At 32.4% G+C, this 21702-nt stretch overlaps 1 protein-coding gene across 3 annotated transcripts in view; it reads left to right on the top strand.

The window, feature by feature from the left end:
* IL1RAPL1 (interleukin 1 receptor accessory protein like 1) overlaps positions 1 to 21702 on the top strand; it is a 786863-nt gene that overhangs the window by 346034 nt on the left and 419127 nt on the right. The window lies entirely within an intron of this gene.

Here is a 21702-nt window from a genome sequence, read left to right as displayed (position 1 = left end):
CAGACCCACAGCTAAAATACAGACAGCAGATTTATTATTCTAATTATCTCACCAACTGGGAGATCCCTGAAGCAACATCCAGGCAGAGGAACATAAGCAGGGATGCAGGCACCACTAAGCTCAGTCCATGCTAGAAGATTACTGGCTTTCTGTCCATACATGATTATCAAGGGTTTGTGCAGGTGCAAGTTTTTATCACCATGCTGTGAGCCTCATTGTGCTTCTTTGATCTTCTCAAACGCCAGGAGCTCAAGCAAGTCCAATAAGGTGCCTGTGAGTCTACCAAACCCCTATGTCGTCTATACATACAACTTCATGCTTGTCAAACACATAGAGCATAAACAGCAGTAGATACAATCTATGTGCTTTTCTACTTTACTACTCCCCAGACTTTACACATTCCCAACTGCAAGGTAACCTGAGTATATTTACAGTCTTCCTTACCAGTGTTCCATTCGGAACCCATCCTCCTTGCCAACCTTCTGCTTTTAACCCATTCCTCCCAACAGAGGAACAAAGGCTCTCAGAACTGCTCCTTGGGCAGCAGTTCCCTCAGTGTCTACTCCTCATGCCTTGCCTAGGTCACACTTTTATCCATGCCATTCATAATGTACCCATAATGCAGATACCTAGATGTAATGACTTTGACATAAAATCGTTGGCACTGCTGACTAAAAAAACCTTCAGTTTTGATAGATTAAGTAGGTGAATTAGAACAAAGTATTTACAAAATTACATGTTGGAATTTAAGGAAGATGTTGATTTATTTTTTCAAGTTTTAAAAACAGCAACAGTCAAACTCAAAAACATTTCAGACAAACCATTTATTTTCATCACCTAGACCTGTCATAGGTGATATCTCAGTATCATAGAGATCCCTGTCTGTGGAGTCCCAGATCACAAAAGACATTTTTCTGATACCGTATTTCACTTTATATCTATGTATTCCTCCCTGTAATATAATTTCGGTTTCCTTTTTTTTTATCAAAAAGATACTTCAGAAGATTTTCCTCCATCTTAAATAGTAATTTTGGAAAATGAAGAATATGTAAATCAAGCATAAATGATCTCCCCATCATCTAGAGACTGTTTGCCTAGATGCTGGAAAAATAGCCTTCATCATACTGAAAATAAAATAAAATAAATAAAATAAAATAAAATAACATAACATAACATAACATAAAATAAATAAAATAAAATAAAATAAAATAAAAAATAATGTCAGTTATGCATACAACATTTAAAGAGTGACATACAGAACAATCTGAGGAAAAAAGATCAACATTCCATATAACCCATGCTTTGAATTTTGTAGTTATTAGGTATTTTACTTAAAAGTGGCATAGAAGAAATAAAGAAACTAAAATGATTAAAAATGAGGATATTAAATAAAGGGAAGTTGACACTTTTACATTAGAAATAGGGAAGGTAAAATGGAAAGGTAAAGATTACATTATTATTATTATTATTATTATAACAGAAAAAAAAATAACAATTGAAAGAAGGAACAGACTTTTTAAAACATTTTTACTAAAAAGGTGATTTCACTAAAGGTGATTCTTGGCTACTATATCTAATCGAGCTTTTTTATTTAAAAAAAAAAAAAAAAAGCCTTAAGCAGTAATATGGAATAAAAAAACTATCTGCTATTAAGAAATAATGCTGTTAATATGCAAATATGTAAATCAAGTTATAAGGCATAAGTCAGACTTTCTCTGGTTTTACACATTAAAGAGGAAACTTCCCTCACAGCTACTCTATAATTGATGCAAAGAACCTTTCTCTGAAGTTACTGGTATATTGAAGAATATACTGAATTAAGATAATATGGTTCTTGATATTCTGCTGCTTTTCCATTTAAGTATTAAGGAATTATTTTTCTACACAACAAATTTGAACCCATAAAGAAGACATCAGTATTATGAGTGAAAATATTTAATGATAACCCACATTATTTTGAAAAAATCAATCACCTCACTGATTCAAGGGAAATAAAAAAATATTGTTTGATTTAATATGACTGTGAACTAAAGTTGTCCATAAATGAAACTTATTAATTACTGAAATATTATTAATATACTTTATAGACAATGTAGGTGAGGATCCAAGTCAATCCTCATCAGTGACAGAAAAAAGGCACTGGTCCAATAAATAAATTGCTTCATCACAGAACATATTTATGCTGAATAAGATTTTTCTTCCCCCACAGATCAGGGAAAGTGTTTTACATCAAAACATATTTTCGTAGGTTTATTTTTATCTGATATTATTTGCAGGGATGAAGCAAATGAGAGTTTTGATCTTGAGGACAACAAAAATATATCTGTTAAACATATGCAGTATCATTCTGACTTTAGGGGATCAAAAGTAATGTTGTTGGTGAATGAACTTCAGAACTTTTGGAAAGCAAAGATTTCTTTCACTCATGCTTTATAGGACATACTGAAAATTATGAATGCAATTGTCTTCTAAGTCACTTTGGTTTTATGTTTTTTTATTTGAGGTTTGGTAATGAAGGAAGAGCAATCAGAGATTCATAGTTTAAAATGCACAAGTGAGATCTGCTTTTTGAGATAACTGTTATCTCAGCATCATTACACGTGTGTTTCTAGAGATAAAAGAGACAAGAAGATTCTTTGAGAGCGAGAGATGAGAAGTAGACATTTATACCATTTTGTCCTCCTAGGTTTCCTCTCTTTCACTCTTCTGGATTAATTTATACTTATGTTGAGATAACTCTCTATATGTCTTCCATTAGTCCCTCACATCTGAACTATGCTTCAGGAGAATGATATTAAATTACTACTAGCTGGTTACCTTCAAGTGTAACCAGCCTTGGAAACTCAACAGGTTTTAGGCTGTTCTAAAAATTTGAATGAAAATTAATTAATTATTATCAAACTGGTTGCTTCAAGGAGGGATTAGAAACAACATGCTGCCATTGTCAAACAATTCATGGTTTCTTCTGTCTTCTATATGTTCATAGTATTGAGAGCATTGGAGGAAGGAAGGAAGGAATAAATAAATATAGCTCTTTTTTTTTCTTTTTTTTTTTTCTTTTTTACCATAAGGAAAGATCCAGTATGTAGTTATTGTCCACTTTGAACCTTTATCCCTTATCCCTACATCCCTTATAGTAGATATTTTTCCAAGGTACTTACAGTATGGTGCAGAAAAATACTGCTTAGACTTCTCTTCTGTTTATTATTTCTCCTCTGTTCATCATTTCAAAGCTGAGTCCTTTATTTCAAGTTTCTTGTTTCCTTCCAGATGAACTGGAAGAAACATGACAATTTTGTGATGTGAACAAACAAGGACAAGGAAAACCTGTCTGACATAATTTTACTTGACACCTAAATAATAGTCATGCTTGGACTGAAGAAATAAAGAGCAGAGCAGAAATTGACTGGGTAATTTTTCCTTTAGAGCCAGTGTGTTCGCTATTGTAATTTTCTGTATACCAAAAAGGTTTAGTTCTTTACCCACTGACCTAATCAAAACTAACTAAAAATTTAGTTTAAAATATTTTTCTGTAGGCCTGCTTTAAACTCATAATTGTGGGAAATAATAATGAAAAGTAAAATGTGGGAAAAACCACATAGGGCTAACCTGCTAGCCATAATGTTATTATGTTAGATTATGAGAGCTGAACCTGCTCTCATTTATTTTTGTATGGTAGATGGAGAGTTCATCAATTTTAATTATGTATAAATAACATTCAATAACAGCAATAAAAACAAATTAATACATTTTAATTATATTAACACATGAAATAAATGGTTTATTAACATTAAATTAATGGAAATTGTAATTAAATCCAATGCAAAATTGGATTTAAGGTTTTATGTAACTTTGACACCTTGCCAACTTTTGAAAAAAAATATCATTTTATATCACCTATCATTTTCTGTCATTATCTTACAGTAATTATCTTTGATATACCAAAATGTATGTTATCATTTTAATTATTGTCTTAATAACTAGTTATATAACTAACCTGGCATAAGATGACCATGTACATTGAAAGTGAAAAAATAAAAAAATACAAAACCTAAGGAAGATTTTCATTACTTTCAGAACTACTGTATGTGGCAACTGGATGCAATTCCTAGAGCTATTACTTTTTCCTTCTGCTTCAAGGAGAATTTACCTTGTCCTCCTGAATGTGTAGGCTAAGGTTGACTACAGTTGGCACACAGACAGATTAGTTACACCAGTTATTGCTAATTATATGCTTGAAGACTAAAGCATTGCTTCAGGAACCTCAAAGGACAGAAACATCCCATTTTATCTGCCTCACTGTATTTCTGGATATCAGCATTTTATAGACTTGTCTAACAACAGCTTACTTTGCTTTTCTGATACTCCTCTGAACTCTCCCCATTTAATCAATTCTCCTGGCCTGAAAGGTGCTAATTGAAAGGTCTTGCTTCTGGTTGTCAAATAAACAAAAATATGTCACTTTAGTTTCTTTTTCCAAGATTAATATTCAAGTTCAAGGGAAATTGAAGAACATGAAATTTTGACATGATTATCTAAACCTGCAGCTCTAATTAATCACAACCCTAGTGTATCATAATGCTTATGCATGCATCAAGCTTTTCCACATGTGGAAGTGAGTTCACTGCTTTTTTGGATAAGAAAACCGCCTATGTTAAGTTTAAGATGAATTTTTAAAATATTTTTGTCTTTTTTTTTTAATTTTCCCCTGAAACTTCTACAAAATACATGGAAAAAAAAATAGCTGTTGGAAACTTCCCAGTATTGTAAAGTTAAATTAAAAAAAAAAAAAAAAAATCTACTCGGTTTCAAAGAACTAGAAATAGGAAAGGAAACTGGAAAATATTTCATTGCCTTATAGCGCATGTATGTATCAACAAAGGGACTTTGATTTAGTGTCTGATACTTATTCTTCAAACATATTATAGACTTTTTATCAAGGCTAGAGTGATATCACCAGGCTGACCAGAAATATGATGAAATTCCTATTTACAAGAAAAATGGTTGTACCTTGCCTACAAAGAAAAAAAAAAAAGTCGTGACTGATAAATTATTGTCAACCTTTTGTGCCATTTTTTATTCTTCTCTGTATTATGTGGAAGTTCTTTAGAGTCTCTCAGTCCATAAATCGTTGGTTATTTTACCATTTGAAAACAGTGAGGTTAACATATAATTAGCACTTTCAAAATCTTTTTATGTGATGCATGGAGGATATTTGCTTAGAAAACACAGAGATGTGCATATTAATGAATATTTCTTTGTACCAGAAAGAATGTGTACAATATATATTAAGTACCTTGATACATATTTCAGAGATTTTTTTGGTTTGCTCAGTTTAATAAAATACATGGCACATGTTTTTGATAATGATTTTTGAAAATGTGAATTTTGATAACGATTTTTCTTTTGGTGTTTGTTTCGTAATATGTAGACAAATGATTGAAATCCTTTATTACATTTTAGAAAGCTCTAAAATTACCTAGATAACCTAGAAAAGGAAGAAGCTATTTTCAGGAAAAGAAGTTAAAGGAACAAAAATGATCCAGAAGGGAAGGCTAGTTTACACTGACCTAACAGAATGGACCGAGTGATCTGTTTAGATCCTTTCCAGCAATAAATCCTATGAAAGGGGAAAACAGCGGAAGATGGGGAAAGCAAAAAATACAAAAAATAAAGTAAATAAAATTCATGGAGAAAGGAAAGATAGTACAGGAGTTTCAATACGTTGCAGTGAATGATCAGTTCTACAACTCAAATAATAAAGGCATCTTGTTTTCAGGTTGAGTCTTTTAAATCCTTTGTAAGCAGCCTTTTTGAAGGATATTTTGTAGGTAACTTGCAAAGTTCTGAAGGACTATTGTCTGTGTCAGGGGTATAAAGGACTACATCTTCACAGAGCAATTTTGTAACTAGCAATGAAATATATAATCTTTTTTATTTTTGTTCTGTAGATGCTCACTAGGGTTTTCAAAAATCTTTGTCTTCCTGACTCCAAAATCCCATGCAATCATGGATATATATACTCACTTTTAAAACTTTGAACCATGAATTATTTCTGCATACTTCGACACTGCCAGTTGGAATCACCTTCCTTGCCTTGATGTGAGGGCAGTCCAGTAATGCCAAAGAACTTTTGACATGACAGTCATCTTATGCTTCTGAAATATGTAGGGTAGCAAGGCCAGTAAGCTCTTACGAAAAAAAAAAAAAAAAAAAAGAAAAAAAAAAAAAAGACAATTCCTTTTTATCCTGTGAGCATTGTCCTGTCAGGATGTCCTGCATTACTTAACGATTTTGAGGAACTGCATATTTCAAAAAAAAAAATAAAATGTTATACAGCTTCTTTCAGCACCTCCTACACTGCTCTCTCTTTCTCTCTTCAAGCTTTTATGTTGCAGGATGAACAACACTCCATAAGTGCAGTTTTGGCTCTTCCCCATCAGAAAAGTTTTTCTGTATAAGTGTCCTTTTATATCAAGGTTATTTAAATGTGCTGGATCCTACAGGCTAGTCTCAATACACACTTCATCAATACACACTTTCTGTTTTGCTTGAGTCATAATAAGATAGAGATTTGTCTTTTGTTTTCTTGCCTTTCCCTTTAATGATGTTCTATGCCCATGATAACTTTAACAGCAATTTATTGAAATATTTATTATTATAAAACTCAATCAAGAAGAATCATCATTCAAAAGCACTAAACACTGAAAATATGTGCTTGGGCTTCACTACCATATCTATAGCTAGCACAATGTTTAATATATTAATTGGGAAATTGTTTATATGCATAAAGCAGAGCATACAAGGCTTACTTTCATATATGATAATGTTGAAAGCCAAACTCCCAGTGCTTGTTCATAATAGTAATCAAGCTGTTCAAATAAACTTTCTTCAGAAGGACTCAGTTGTCATTTTCTTGGTGTGGTTTGGCTTACAGGGAACACAGGGTAGTGCCTTTTGGAGTGAAATATTCACTCTAGAAATGGAGAAATATATATATTTTTATTTATTTTACCTTATCTCTTTGTGAATTAGATATTCCCATTACTTTCAGTGAAATAATATTATTGTATCAGATTCTGACCACCCCTTGGCTGTTGGGGTGCCAGGTTGTGCCTGCCAGAGGCTGGATGAAGCCAGCATGGTGTAGGTCTCTGTTTGCCTCGTGGGATCACCAGGAGTTAGTGCTTTTTAGAATCAGACAAAGTTTATCTGAGCTACTCAGGGTACACAGGGAACATCATTTATCTTTTAGCATGCTTCAGTGTTCCTTGATGACACATCTGGCACCTTTGCTAGCTGAGGAAGAGAAGGCACAACAGAACACGATGCTGACTGTCCTCTGCCCTCCTAATAGTGTGCTTGAAAACAGGGAACAGTATGAAGACTGTGGGACGGAGAAACATAGCTATTTGTATACCCTGTGCCACTTCACTTTTCCCTGTGTCCCCTTTTGTAATCTGAGTTTAATTCTGTTTGCCTGGAGAATTGTCGTGCCCCATGATTGCATGAGATACTGTCCCAGGATAATTTAATTTTGAAAACCCACCATTGACAGAGAGCCCCATATCCTGTGTCATTACATGGCCCATTCATGTGAAACGCTTGGTTTTCCTAAAACCTTTCTGTGGTTTCACAATTCAGTGAATATAATACAAGCTTACATTTATTGTTACAGATATACTTTTTCATACTGAAGCACAGGTGTTTTTTGAGATTTCTTTGGTTTCTCCCAAATGAATAGAATTGGTCACATTAATGGTTAGTTACTGCCACATAAAACTTAAAATAGATTTCCATACAGTAATTATATTACACTAAACAGATACATCTTGAGAAGTGGTTTGCTGAAATGATTAGGAAAACGTTTCAGAGGTATCTGTAAGTGTGTGTTTGTATTTCTATTTCTAGACTCTCAGTTATATTTCTAACGAGATATCTATGGCTTAATATGAGTAAAGTTTTATATACAGCAGAAATAGTTAATTTGATTATATGACTCATGCAGTAAAACCAAATTCACTGAATTTTTCTCCTGCTTCCGTTTCCTGGGAAATATAACTCTTGTTTAAAAAGTTCTGATACTATACTGGAATCTTACTGATGCATGCAACATAATTCTCACTATGTTATTCTTTTCATTGCCTTTATAAGGAAGCACATTTGAAAAGTTAAGATATAGTAATGTAAACTCTTTACACTGATCTCCTTAAACATCAAAATTAAATATTTCAAGAAAAAAAAATCAGTTTAATGCTGGAGGAAACAAGGGACAAAAATGTATTTCAATTATTTATGACTCCTTTGTATGTACTAGGTCACATTGGTATTCTATTTGCAAGCTATACAGAAGAAATATTGCATATGTTATTTTTAAGCAAAGAAAGAAAAATTCCTTTATCCTATTATCTTTGGACTTTATATTGATTTTTCTTAACAGCTACTTCACATGAGAAATTAAGGAAACTGAAATAGATAAAGCCTGCGGTCAGACTAGAAGTAACTGTGAGAACCCTGCTGTTAAGAGAATTTCTGAGAGCAGATACCACAGGCAGAGTGGCTGTTTGTGAACCAGGATGCTGACAGGCACCAGAGGGGATCACCTGAGATATGCCTGATAGAAACAATTTTGCTGGGCGATATCTAAGTCATCTGGTTTTGATGAGATAAATATTTCAAGGTTCTGTCAGATTCTAGAGCATTTTTCAGTGAGACTGAAGCATTTGGGAATAGCCCTGTAGTACAGACTGTAGGTGACTCTCATAGAAGAATCAGGCCGATGGACGAAAAACAGTTCTGAGCTGTACCTTTTTATTTTGACCCGTTAATGTCAACTGACTAGTGTGTGTTACTCCTGAGAAAGACTGGAAAGTATGAATTAATATAACACTGTTAAATACCTGTTACTAATATTATGTGGGATTTTGTCACCAGTAAGCATGATTCAGAGAAAAACTGTCAAAAATATTAATTCGACAGAAAATTTTGTCTGATCTACTGAAACTCAAGACTTGAATTCTGCTAGTTCAGGCACATACTGCAATAATTTGAAAGTGAAGCCTGAATCCTACTTTCCTGTCACTTATTATTATAACGAATTCATCACATCCATTCCTATATACTTCAGTTTGGTAAATGTATTATCATATATTAGAATATGGTTATATTGCAGGCAATAAAACCTGTAAAAATTTTTCCATATTATATGATGATTTTCCCTTTCCTTTTCTTAGTTATTTGATAGACCCTAAATAACAGCTTTTATTTTAAGTCTTTCTGTTTTCTAGGCTTAAACTTATACCTTTGTTTTTGGAGTTTTATGCCCCATAGTTTTTGGAGGCAATGTTCAGAAGCATTACATGAAGGACGTATTATTTAGTGGACCAAAGGTCAAGATGTTCATGATTCAGGATGTCATAGGTCACTACATGTTGAAATGACTGCATATTTCCAAAATGATGCTAGTTCTGAAATATATTTTAGGAATTGACAACACTTAATTAGCTTGGGAAAACACAAAGACTTCAAAAACGCTTTGACTCATGATTTATGGGGTTTAGGCAGGATATATTTCTTTTGCTGTGTCCTTGGTGGGAAACTGGATTTTCAGATTTTGTATCACTGTTCAACATTATTTTTACATTTAATATGGTCCATAAGGAATTCTGCAACATTTGAGGCCATATTTTTTATTTACATTGCAGTTCTTAATGACATTTTGATAGCTCCATAATGAATTAGAATTATTTTTTTTTTATGCATTACATCTTTTTTCCTTTCAAATATAGTTGCCTGATTGTTCTAGTGTGATATATCTTAGAAATCAACAGTCATAATACTACTGTGAGTTACAGTCTTGTCCCTTCCCTTCTTTAACCAACACAGAATATCACAAAGTGTTTTGCTGTTGTTGCTTCTTTGTTTGCTTGCTTGCTTTTTTTTCAGTATGGCCTACTAGTCATACTAGTCTGATGGTTCAAGGCTTCATTGTAAATTCTTTTATGCCTCTTTAGACTAGTGTTTTTGGAAAGATTATGACGTGTTATTATGGAAAATCTCATATCTAGTGCTCTTTCTTTTGCCATTTGTTTGGTTGGGATTATATTGTTTTCAGAATTCTACATGAACGAAAGCATGGTCCAGACAGAAAAGGTTTAACATAAGATTTTATTTATTTATTTATTTATTTTCTACACACACGTACACAGAAAAGAATCACAGACTCATGGAATGTTAGGGTTTGGAAGGGACCTTGAAAGATCATCTAGTCCAATCCCTCTGCTGTCTAGTCCCCATCTAGTCCCCACCTAGTGCAGTGTAAATATCATCATGAATAGCTTTTTGATATTAATTTTCACCTGTCCTACATATCCTGAAAGACTAAAAAGCCAGTTATTAATTCATCTAAAGATATTCCCTGAAAAATGTACTTATGAAAAATTCTCTAAACTTTGCTGATTTATACTTTTAGGAACACTGTCAATACTGTACCTTTGCATTTAGGTCTGTATAAAAAGAGTATGTATTCTATTTCAGCGCATATTAATAGGTTAGTTGATGAAGCAATTATTATTATTATTATTATTTTCTCCATTATAAGCCAGTTGTGCAGATATGAACAACATTAGTTTTCTAGATGTCCAGGAGACATATTTACTCAAGACAGACAAAGATAGGTTACCCTAGATGTCCTCTGCGAACTGGAGCTAACTACAGATTTTTCCACTAACTATGCAAAAGTGCTTCCAGAAGTTATTTTCCATTGCAGTCCATTACCAATCCCACCAGGGACTCTAATTAATGAATAGAGGAAGTGTTGTTGCTTCTTTCCTGTGCATATGCAAGAGATTCATTTAAATAGGTGCTGATCTTTAGCTAGGAGCAATCTGAGCTGGTAAATCCCCACTGCTCAGTATTCTGTAGAAATGGCAGTATCTGTCCAGAAGCAGTGAATTTTGGGGGCATTTTTTCAGTATTGTGTGTGTTCAGAACCCATTTCCAGGTTCAGAGCAGTTCAAGAAGAGCAAGCTTTAGGGATCTGCATCTCATTTCCAGCTTTCATTAATAGTTCACACAGAGTTGGCTTGTGTATTTATACACCTGGTGTAGATTACCTTCAGTCACTAAGATCTTAAATGTCACTGATTTACAGTGGAGTTCCCTTCAAGACCTCAATGGCCTCTCAGAATGCCTGCTTTGCAGGCTTTCTTTTTTTTGAGTTTTGAGTTTTTCATTTCATAGACTCATTTCATGAGCTTATGTCTCAACTCTGGCAAGAGTAAAAACCACAGTGGAGTAACAGCTCTGATAAAGAAGATCATAAACAATTTTTGAGTGTGTTCATGTGATTATTTCTTAGTGTTGAAATATGAGATATGACTGTTACAAGTTTATTTTATTTAAATATTTAAATATAAATATTTTCCTTATCTTTGCTGATTAATCTTTCTAAGAGTTGATGAACATAGTGAAAAATTCTCAGGGTTACTGATCACAAGTCCTCTCAAACATCTTTCATGGCACAATAGATGGGAATATATAATTATTCTGAAAAGGTTACTATTTCAACATTGTCTGAAAATGAACTTTTTTTTTTTTTTCCTAAGAATCATTTAATAGTCATATAGTGATACTAGAAAAAACATCATATATTTATATATATATGTGTATATAAAAGACATCTAGATGATGTGCTTCTCTTTCAAATCTAGTAAAAGTAACTCTGAAACATTGTTAAGTACTAAACATTGTATATTGCTTTCCAATGAATATTTTATGCCCCCTAAGGACATCATGCTTTTGTAGCTTCAAATATTTAAACTAATTAATCAATTCAGTAGTAGTCTCCTACAACATGAACAAAGTAAATTGTTAAAGAAAATCAAATTAGCATTATAAATATGAAATACTTTCTTTAGCATAATGAGTCATATTAAGACAAAAATATTATCCTTTGCTACAAATTAGTTTATGTCCCCAACTTTCATAGATTGTCTGTCAAAGAATTCATAGAAAGTCTGTGTTCTTTTGACAATCCAAACCTTATTTTTTACCAAACTTCTATTACTCATGTTGTTTTAATGGCTAGAGATTTTGTAATATTTCATCCCACATATGATAAAAAAAATCATTTTAAATTTATAAACCTGTTTGCAGTATTAGAAGCTTGCTAGGTGACATTTGTACATATTTATATGTGAATATATAGAAGTGTATATATATATATATGGGTATATTTATATATTTGTATACATCGATATATGCATGCATTCATATATAGACTTAAATATGCACAAACAGCTGTGTACATAGTATCTAACAACATTCTTAGTATGTCTCATTTGCCTTTCTGTAAGAAGGAGAAAAATACGCAAGAGCACTTAAAGATGCAACAAGATTTTTATTTTTATTTTTTGAAATTACTTTGAGGAAAGCTTAATAATTTTCACTATAGAAGTTGTATCAGTCATTGTTATCATACAACAGTGGGAAAGATTTTCCTGTCTATCACGTTCAAAGTTGATGTTATTTAATCTTGTCAAGCTTAGGCTATGTAAGTTGACTGGACACTGTATGATGAGGACTCTACATTAAAAAAAAAAAAAAAAAAAAAAAAAAAGTGAAAGAGCCAAGGAGTGTACCTGTATGTAGGAGCACAGTGTCAAAGACTCCTCTTCTCTGATAAGGTGAGCCCAACTTATATCATGCTAGAGAAAGATTGTCATGGGTAAGGCTTCTAGCTGTGTCAGAGGTGATTAATGAGAGAGATAAGAGGGCATCCTCCTTTTGACATTAATGGGCAGGTAGAGGAGAATGAAGGAAAGCAAAGCACTTTTTCCTGAAAAAGTAATGAGGGTGAGCAGAACTCTGCCCTCAAATTAGAGCTGTGTCCATTTGTCATTGGAAATTGACCCCTTCTATCTGATAAGGAACTTTTAAGAGATTGAAAAAAAACAAAACAAAACAAAAAAAAAAACAAGAAAACGTCCCCTATAAAGACCTATATATGAAAATCTTTGATAGAAACAAATTCATCAGGATGAAAACATAATGTGAGAAAACAATCAATTAAACAACAACAACAACAAAAACAATAGAAACAGGTATTTCTCAGAATAATATATGGTATTCTTCAGGTATGTATGGTATTCTGAGGTAGGTTTTCTGGAGATATGTGTAAATTAAGACAGTATCTTTTCTAAAGATTGTTGAGAAAACTGGAGGAAAGAATAGTAAAACAAAACAAAACAAAATAAAAAAATAAAAAATGAAATAAAACAAAATAAAATAAAATAAATAATAAATAATAAAATAAAAAGTAGTGCTGCAGATAGTTTTGAAATATACATCATGTGCTGCAACAACACAGGGAAGTTCATGACCTACCACCTCAGTTTCCTGAAGTGGGTGAGCCAAAAAAATGTGGTCAAAGAAAGTGTCTGGAAACGTGAAGGATCTTCCTGTTTCATGCTGTACAAGAAAAAGATCATTCCTCATTCACTGAAGTTATTGAAAAGAGTAATTTTATTCTAAGCAGACAATTTGTAGGTAGAACATTATTTTGTTAGATGCTGGGTTTGTTATAATCAGAACCACAATGTAATTTGCCATCTGGGTAAAATGAATCAAGCCTCATGAGAAACTTGAATGGCAGACTAAATTATGTGAAATCTCTGGTTTGAGTAGTATGCTGCAATAAAGTTACTTCTTGAAAAAAAAAAAATCAGCTCTGGTAATTCTGGAATATTTGTACTGCAGTGTGGGAAGAACTTATACTTTAAAATTTTTAAAAGGAATTGCTTCCTTAAAATTATGTGTGTGTGTGTGAGGTCAGGAGGAGCATGCATAAGGCTACCTGCATGGATATGAAATTCAGATTTGCTGCATGTCATTGTCTCCTTCATTTTAATAATTTACTTATTGTTAAACTATTATTGATGAATTAATTATTATTATTTTAATAGTTTACTAATAATTAAGTATTTTAAGTTAATAGTTAAAGTATTAAGTTAATGTTAGATTTTCTGAAATCCTATGTCATTAGGGTAGCAGGCTATTTCTTTTAAAAAATACTCCTGTTTTGAAGTTTGTCAGAAAGTAAGATGATGCAGTAAGATTATATTAATGTTATGATTATTAAAGATTCCCAGAAAAGATTAAGATGAATATAGAAAAGATATTTTCATTTATGAGAAAGAGGAAAAACAAATAGAGCGGGAAATTAATTTGCTGGAAAATATAAAATGGAACACTTACTGCCTGAGTTGGCTAAAACCTGAATTTATCTGTAATATATTTCATTTCAGAATTTCAGCTGGGAATGTGCAATACAGTCGAAACATCTTTAAATGAAGATTCTTCCAGGACAGTTTCTTCTTAACATAGTGATAGTATTGAGCAGTCATATTTGATTAAATACTTTTTTATATATATCCTATAATAAAAAGTTTATTCATCAAAAAGCAATGTTAAATAAATTTGCTGGAACAGCTAAGAAACTCATATGAAATACTTACAAATAAAAGGTTACTGTGTTTTAAAATTACATGGTGATCCCCAAACCAGGGATGTCATTTTCAAGATATATGCTCTGGACATACTGTTTTCACAGTTATGACAATACAGCTTATGTTCCCCCCCCTTTTTTACTCTCTGTTATCTACCTATTTACCTGTGTGTGGGACCAGTGCAAACTAGTTTCTATAAATATAAACTATAAACAGTTTTCAACTCTGTTTGGCATGTTTATCATAGATCTCATTATGAAAATGATCTTTGTTATAGCCACAGATAGCAAAAAAATAGTTATGTAGTCCAGGAGAAAAGAAATAAAATGGTGCTGCTAATTGCAGCTATTTGCTCCAATCCACACAGGATACAGTGAGTTAAAATAAAGATTTCTTCAGTCAGCTGCCTTCCCACCCACCTCACAAATCACCCTTCAAAATCAAGGAAGAAATAGTTACTTTTGCTTGAAACATAAGAGACACAAAAATAGACATATTATATCTTGTCCATGTCTGGGAAAAGAGGGTATATGGGAGTTCAAATAAATCCATAGTTAAGCTGAAAACCTTGCTGAACAGAAAGAAAAAGTGTGCAGCACCACAATATCATTAGAAGTTTTATCCTGTATAGGAAACTGTAACATTCATGTTACCCAAGATTACTCAAAGGTTTTTAAACAGCATGTGGTAGTAAATAGAGAACTTTGGAGAAAGAGAACATAACAAAATGAAGGCTCAGCCTATAGTGTTCATTATGTTAATTTAGATTTTATTTTATTATTATTTTTTTTCAGAAATTGAGTTACTATTACATAGATTACAAAATTTATACCACAGGTTCTTCCTTGTGTCAGAGGGGAAAAGGAAGCATATCTGTTTTTATTACATTTTTCAAGAGTTTGCTGTATTCTCTTCTCTGTGAAAAGATAATTCCCCAACTCTTAAAAACATGGAAATAACTTCAGCTTTTTTTTTTTTTTTTTTTTTTTTTTTTTTAGGAAAATCCCATCTGTTTTTTTTTTTTTCATAGATTTTGGTGTTATTGAGGAAAACGAAATCTTGAAATTATTCCAACTTAAAAAAACACTAGTTCACTAGATTTAAAGGACAATTTTAAAGAAGGTTTAACAAGAAGTGAACCTTCTTTTTTCAATAGTCAGCATAATGCATGTTATGAAGTCTTGAAAGCTGGACAAGAATAGGCCCCTTGAGCGATCAATACAAGTGAACATATAGAAAAAGATAATTTATTTGGTACTTTTACAATACTCTGGGTATACTCAAATAAATTAATGCAACAGCAAAATTGCTTGCATTTTTTTTTTAATTATTTCAAGGTGGTCAGTTTTAAAAAGTACAACATAATTAACAAATAGGGGAGAATGTTAAAAAAAATAATCTCATGGTTAGGGTTTATTTTCTGATTCATACAGTGATTCATTTCTGATAGATCTCTTTCATACCCACACGCACCACATTTACTGCATAGTAATGACAGTGCTGCGATATGAACACTATAGGTGGAAAAAGGGTAATTGAGATTTCTCATTAATGATTTTCTTTTGCAAGAGATAGTAATATCTAGACCAGCCTTTCTACTACTACATTCTCAGAATTTTACCTCCTGCTTTTAATCTTATTTTAGCTTAACTGATTTAACTGCTTGGTGACGTTTAAATTTTTTTATTTTTTTTTCAAAGTAAATATACATTAATGTCTCCTGTCATATTAACAGTTCATTTAATCCTGAAGCTCTGCTTTAAACATGGAATTAGGACCAGGGCATAATATTTCAGTTTCAGAAGGACACCTGTCCGTTGAGAAAACCTGAGAAGGAAAGGAAGTAGGCAGAAAGTAGAACTCAAATTCTGCGTTAAAGATCTTCCTTCCCACAGTGAATTCAAGGACATCCCGTTTGTTTTGGCAAGTCTGTTAAGAAATGAAAATAGGGCTTATTCATAAGAGCTTCTTATGGGGAGAGGTGAAGACCAAGAAGCATTTGGAGGCAGTTCATGGAAGAGTGAAGAGACAGACATGAAATACCAGGCATTTAGTTGCTTGAGCTGGCTGTGAAATTGTTCTGACATCTTGACATTTTCTACAGTGAAGGAGGAGACTGTCTAAATATACTAATTAGAACAGATGTTGTCAATAAACCTATGTTAACCTGAATTATTTTCTTGACTGTTGAAAACTACTTCTTCATTTCCTAGTCTGCTAAGAACATTTATATATTATTGAAAGATAAGTGAGATAATATTTCATTAATTAAAATATATAAATAATTTGAACTAGAAAATAAGTGGAGAATCTCTAGAAGTTGCTTTACATTTTTAAGTAAAATACTATTTTCACTATTAAATTATGTCATACAATAGCAACCTAACATAATGATCTTTTGAAATATCTTTGGTTACTGGAATAATATAAAACCAACAATAATAAGTAATGTATCTAAATACATTGGTGAACAAAGTTTGAAAATATTTTCAACTTTAGGCTGAAGACAAACTTTGAATAGAAATAAAACTTTTAAATAAACTTTCATTTGACAGTCTCTGCAGAGCACCAGTGTGGTTCATGTTTCCACATTTATGACCATGAAGTTGTTTGAAAGATTTAGAAAACCAGAAGAGAAACAAAACCATGTAAAAGGTAAAAAAAAATGTTGAAAATGCCATTGAGAAAGGCCACTTTTTGTTTGTTTGTTTGTATGCTTGCTTGTTTTGTTTTGTATTCCTAAAAATATAATAAATGAATGAAGTAGTGACTTTATTTCATCATATGGATAGCCTTCCACAGAGAAGAAAAAATGCAGTGACAATATAAGGGAGAAACGTACAAAAAGAGTCAGCATCTACAAACTGGCAGCAAACAAAATCCACAACAAATAAGGGGTGTTCTTTTAATACTGAGGACATTTCCCTGTTGGAGAAAGCTACCTACAAGCTATTAGATTTACAGGATTGATGAAATGTAATCTCTAGAAATGTAATATGTAAGAGATTTGACCAGATAACCAAAGTTCTTTCTTGACTTAATTGTTATTAATGTATGACTTGTTTATATGGGGAAAAATATTGCCCCATTTTAAACCGAAGTAATTTAAAATAAAAGTTATATTTACAGTATTTATTTTGGTAACTCACTAGAGAGAACAAAGAAAGTCCAGTTCTGCTCTTGCATACTTTTAATTCCAGAGAAATCCCACTTGCTTCAATTTGCTCTTCATTCATACCAAATTATGTACTTTGAAATTGCGGTTGGTCACGGCACACAACCAACTTTTGTCAGCTACCAGACATTTCTGAGAGGCTGTTTAACATCTTTAAATGCATCTGTATGTACCCTCTGAGATTTCTATCAAAGGCACACACTTGTACTTCCTTTCCATTAAAATCATCATCCAGATGACAAGTAGAGGATCTTGTGTGCATAGGGGACCAAAATACATCTCCTAAAGTCTGTAGCTCAAATGTAATCTTTATGGTTCTTACAGTCCGTAAACTAGGAAAATCATCTCATGATTTCATGGCAAGGATAAATAGCTCTTTAGCTTTGGATACAAACAAATTAGAAAGATAATAGAAGTGAGATGCATTCAGTAAACATTATTTCCCTTGTAATTATTACTTTCACTGTCTTTATGGGTAGATTACCATTCAAAGAACTTGTCTTGTTCTATTAGAATCATAGGGATATCGCAGGAAAGAAAGATATCACAGGAAAGAAAGGCAAAGTAGCTTCCATTTTAGTTCATGTAAATTGTATATTTGTTACTGAAATTAGGTGGGATTTTTTATTTTGTTTTGTTTTATTTTGTTTAACAAGAGGAAAATTGGACATGATCTGATAATACTCTTTCTTTCTTTTGTTGTCTTCACCTCTCAGAAGAGAGAGATGAATAAATCAGTGTTTGCGGCCTCGAAGAAAATCTATATATTATACTTATATTATACTGATTCAGCTCTCTGATTCTTCTACAGGCTTTCTGGAGAGATTTTCATTTTAAGTTAGGCAAACACTTCATTTAAGTCTAGAGATTGCAAGCTGAGAACTGTGAAGTCTTGTTTAGGGTAATTGTAACAGGAAGCCATGCATTCAGATATATTCCGGGGCATTATACTTATAACTTGTGAAAGGAAACTGCAACAACACAATATGAGAAGCTGTAAGAAATGTGAACTTTAAAATTTAATTGATTATTATTGTGTTCTTTCTCACTTTTCAAAGAAAAAAAAAAAAAAAAAAAAAAACACTATGTTCTGCCTTACACTATCTTCTCTATTGCTATCTATAGTTAAAACATTTTAAAGCTTTGAAATATATGTGGTCTACTGAAACCTGTGATACCTCTGATACTCAGAGGTAAACAGTTTTTCACTTAAATAAATATATTCTAATATATACCCATATATTCTCAGATTTATTGATATATATAATTGGATCAATGATTAAGTGCCATTATGTTCTCGGATACTTTCAATTAAATTTTTTGCATGAGAATATTTTCCCACTACTGGAAATTATGTAATATTATAAATCTCCACTAGTTGGGAATTATTTTGTCCAATACTCTCTGTTCAATACAATCCACTCTTAAAATAGTGTCAGAAATCTTTTTATGTATGCTTGTATAATATATGTATCAGGAATGACTCTAATGGTCTTAAAGTCCATATACTGGAGTTATACCAGAGTGAAAATAGAATCAGGTGTTAAAACTTTTTCATGACCTTAACTTTATCAATAATGAATTTGCGTTAGTTTTGGAAATATTAGGCAGGAAACAGAATCGGAATTGAATTTATTTTAGAAGATGCATACGGGTTCATCACAGGATCCAGAAATCAAAGTCACATACACATGGGAGCTCTGGTACCAAATGATCTCATCTAAGTGTAGAATGCAAGTAGAGCGAACATGGTGAGTAATTCATCAGCTTGCATACTGCATCTCCAGGGTCTTTTCTTCACTAGGGGCTCAAACCCTTTCCTTCAGCTCTAATTTTTATAAAAAGAATATTCTGTACGTAATAACTAGAGTTGGACTGGGCACTGATTCAAAATGACTTTGATAAAGGCCTAGAGACATTCCATTTCAGCCTTCTGAAAATGACTCAATGTTTTGTTCATAGGGATTGAATTTAATGATCTTGATACCTACTGACACATCATTTTTTTTTCCAGATTCCTTTCTATTTGTATAATCACATTGAAGGTTGGCACCAGAGAATCTGGTGCTCTGTCAGGTAGTATATGTTTTTTTCCTAGTCTAGAATGGGAATACTGTACAGGCATTGAGGTATTATTCTGCTTTGCTGGATCAGGAAGAAAAGAAAGAGTGATAGCTTTTTGTACCAAGAACTATCACAGTTTTCTATTCACTATTCATACTACTGTCATTAAGGTTTTCACTCTGAGGACTGTTTTCTATAAAGAATTCTATTTACATATGTTTGTTTCAAACCATACACAAGATTTCTATGTAACTTCAATTCTGAGAAGAAGGTATGCTATTTTTTGATGTAGTGAAACCCCTCCATTTTCCTCTCTTTGTAGCTGTTGGCAGGTCTAATTTGTCAATGGTGTCACCCTATACATCTTACACTCCACCTGCATTGTAGATATACAACGAGACTACTGGAATGTTAGAAGAGACATACTTTTGCTTCTCTAATATTATTTGTCCATCTTAATTTGTCATATTTTATTTTTAAACTTTCTTTCACCGTTTCCATGCATGCACATAGACAGAGATAAGATTAGGAAATTACTGTTTACAAATGTAATGACTGCAGAGATATCTATTAATAAGAAAATGCTTCCAAATATTGCCAGAATAGAAACACACAAAGAAAATTAAACATTAATAATGGAGTTTATTTTATTGTATTTTGCTTTATTTTTGATGGAAAGTTTCACTGAAGGGGAGGAATGTTGTTAACTATGAAAAGACAGAATAACATTTTCCTGAATTACACAATGCCTGAGTGAAAGTGCTTTGCAAAAAGATAGACTAGTAGAGCTGCTTGAGAATAAAATCACGGTATTTTAAGAATTCTCTTCTGTCAAAAAGTTGAAAAGATTGAAAAGTTAAAAATAATAAAAAAAAAAAAAAAGAGCTGTATTTAATAAAAGATACTTCATAGCAGTCCTCATGATTCATAGTCAGGTCCTCTCAGGAAAGTTATTGATGCATATAAATCAAGTCATTAAGCACGTATATGATGTTAACAAACATCAATTGTAAATAAACATTACATGGATATTTGTAAGAACACATTTGGTGTTCATAAAACTCAACTTGTAGGTTGCTTTTGAGAATTTACCGTACAATAATTTTCCCTTTTGCTTATAAATAATGACTATAGGAAATGCTAACAGGTCATGTGGGACAGCAGTAAAACCTAGCTGTAAAATATGAAGAAGAGAAACACTTAAAACACCTCTGTTAAAAAGTGCTTGCGTTGCCTGCAGTGCCTACCCAGTTACAAATGCAACTTCTTTTTACTCTCACAGTATATTATCATGGATTTTAATGATATTAAAGGCTGTGACCCTTGAGAATAGGATACTAGATTAACAATAGAAGTAGGTTATTCATTCTGTTCATGGAGACACAGTTAGTGTGATATGATAAAAGAATGTTAGGAATAGCAACAGAAATTTTAAATCATTTTCAGAAAATTGTTCCTGCTACCCATCCTTTTGTGAGGTTATAGCCAACAGAGGGATGACTGGCATATACTATCTTCCTTTGCTGAGTTATGTTCACTCTTCTGTTAAAAAGGCTATGAAAAGACCTTCCAAACTATTGTAGGTCTTGAAGATGACACCACACATAGTGGTGATCCATACACAAGACAGTTAAAGGTGCACAGTAAAATATACATGCACACATACACAAATGCACAGAACTGTAGGGAAGGACACATTCTGGCTGAAAATGCACATATATTTGAGCATTTCTGATTAAATGCTAGAAATTAATGTAGCATTTTGTATGTAGAAACAGTTACGAAAAAATCTTTACAAGGATGACTTAAGTGAGAACTCAGTATCTTGTGCCTCCTAGAACTGATAAGACAGTGTGACTGCTCTTAATTATACTACTTACATGTTTTTCTTCTAGATTAAAAAACAAAACAAACAAGCAAGCAAAAGCAACAACAACAACAGAGGATTCAGACAGA

The sequence above is a fragment of the Cygnus olor genome, chromosome 1 (genome assembly GCF_009769625.2).
Source record: "Cygnus olor isolate bCygOlo1 chromosome 1, bCygOlo1.pri.v2, whole genome shotgun sequence".
NCBI classification, from domain to species: domain Eukaryota; kingdom Metazoa; phylum Chordata; class Aves; order Anseriformes; family Anatidae; genus Cygnus; species Cygnus olor.
This window is presented reverse-complemented; position numbering and strand designations above follow the sequence as displayed.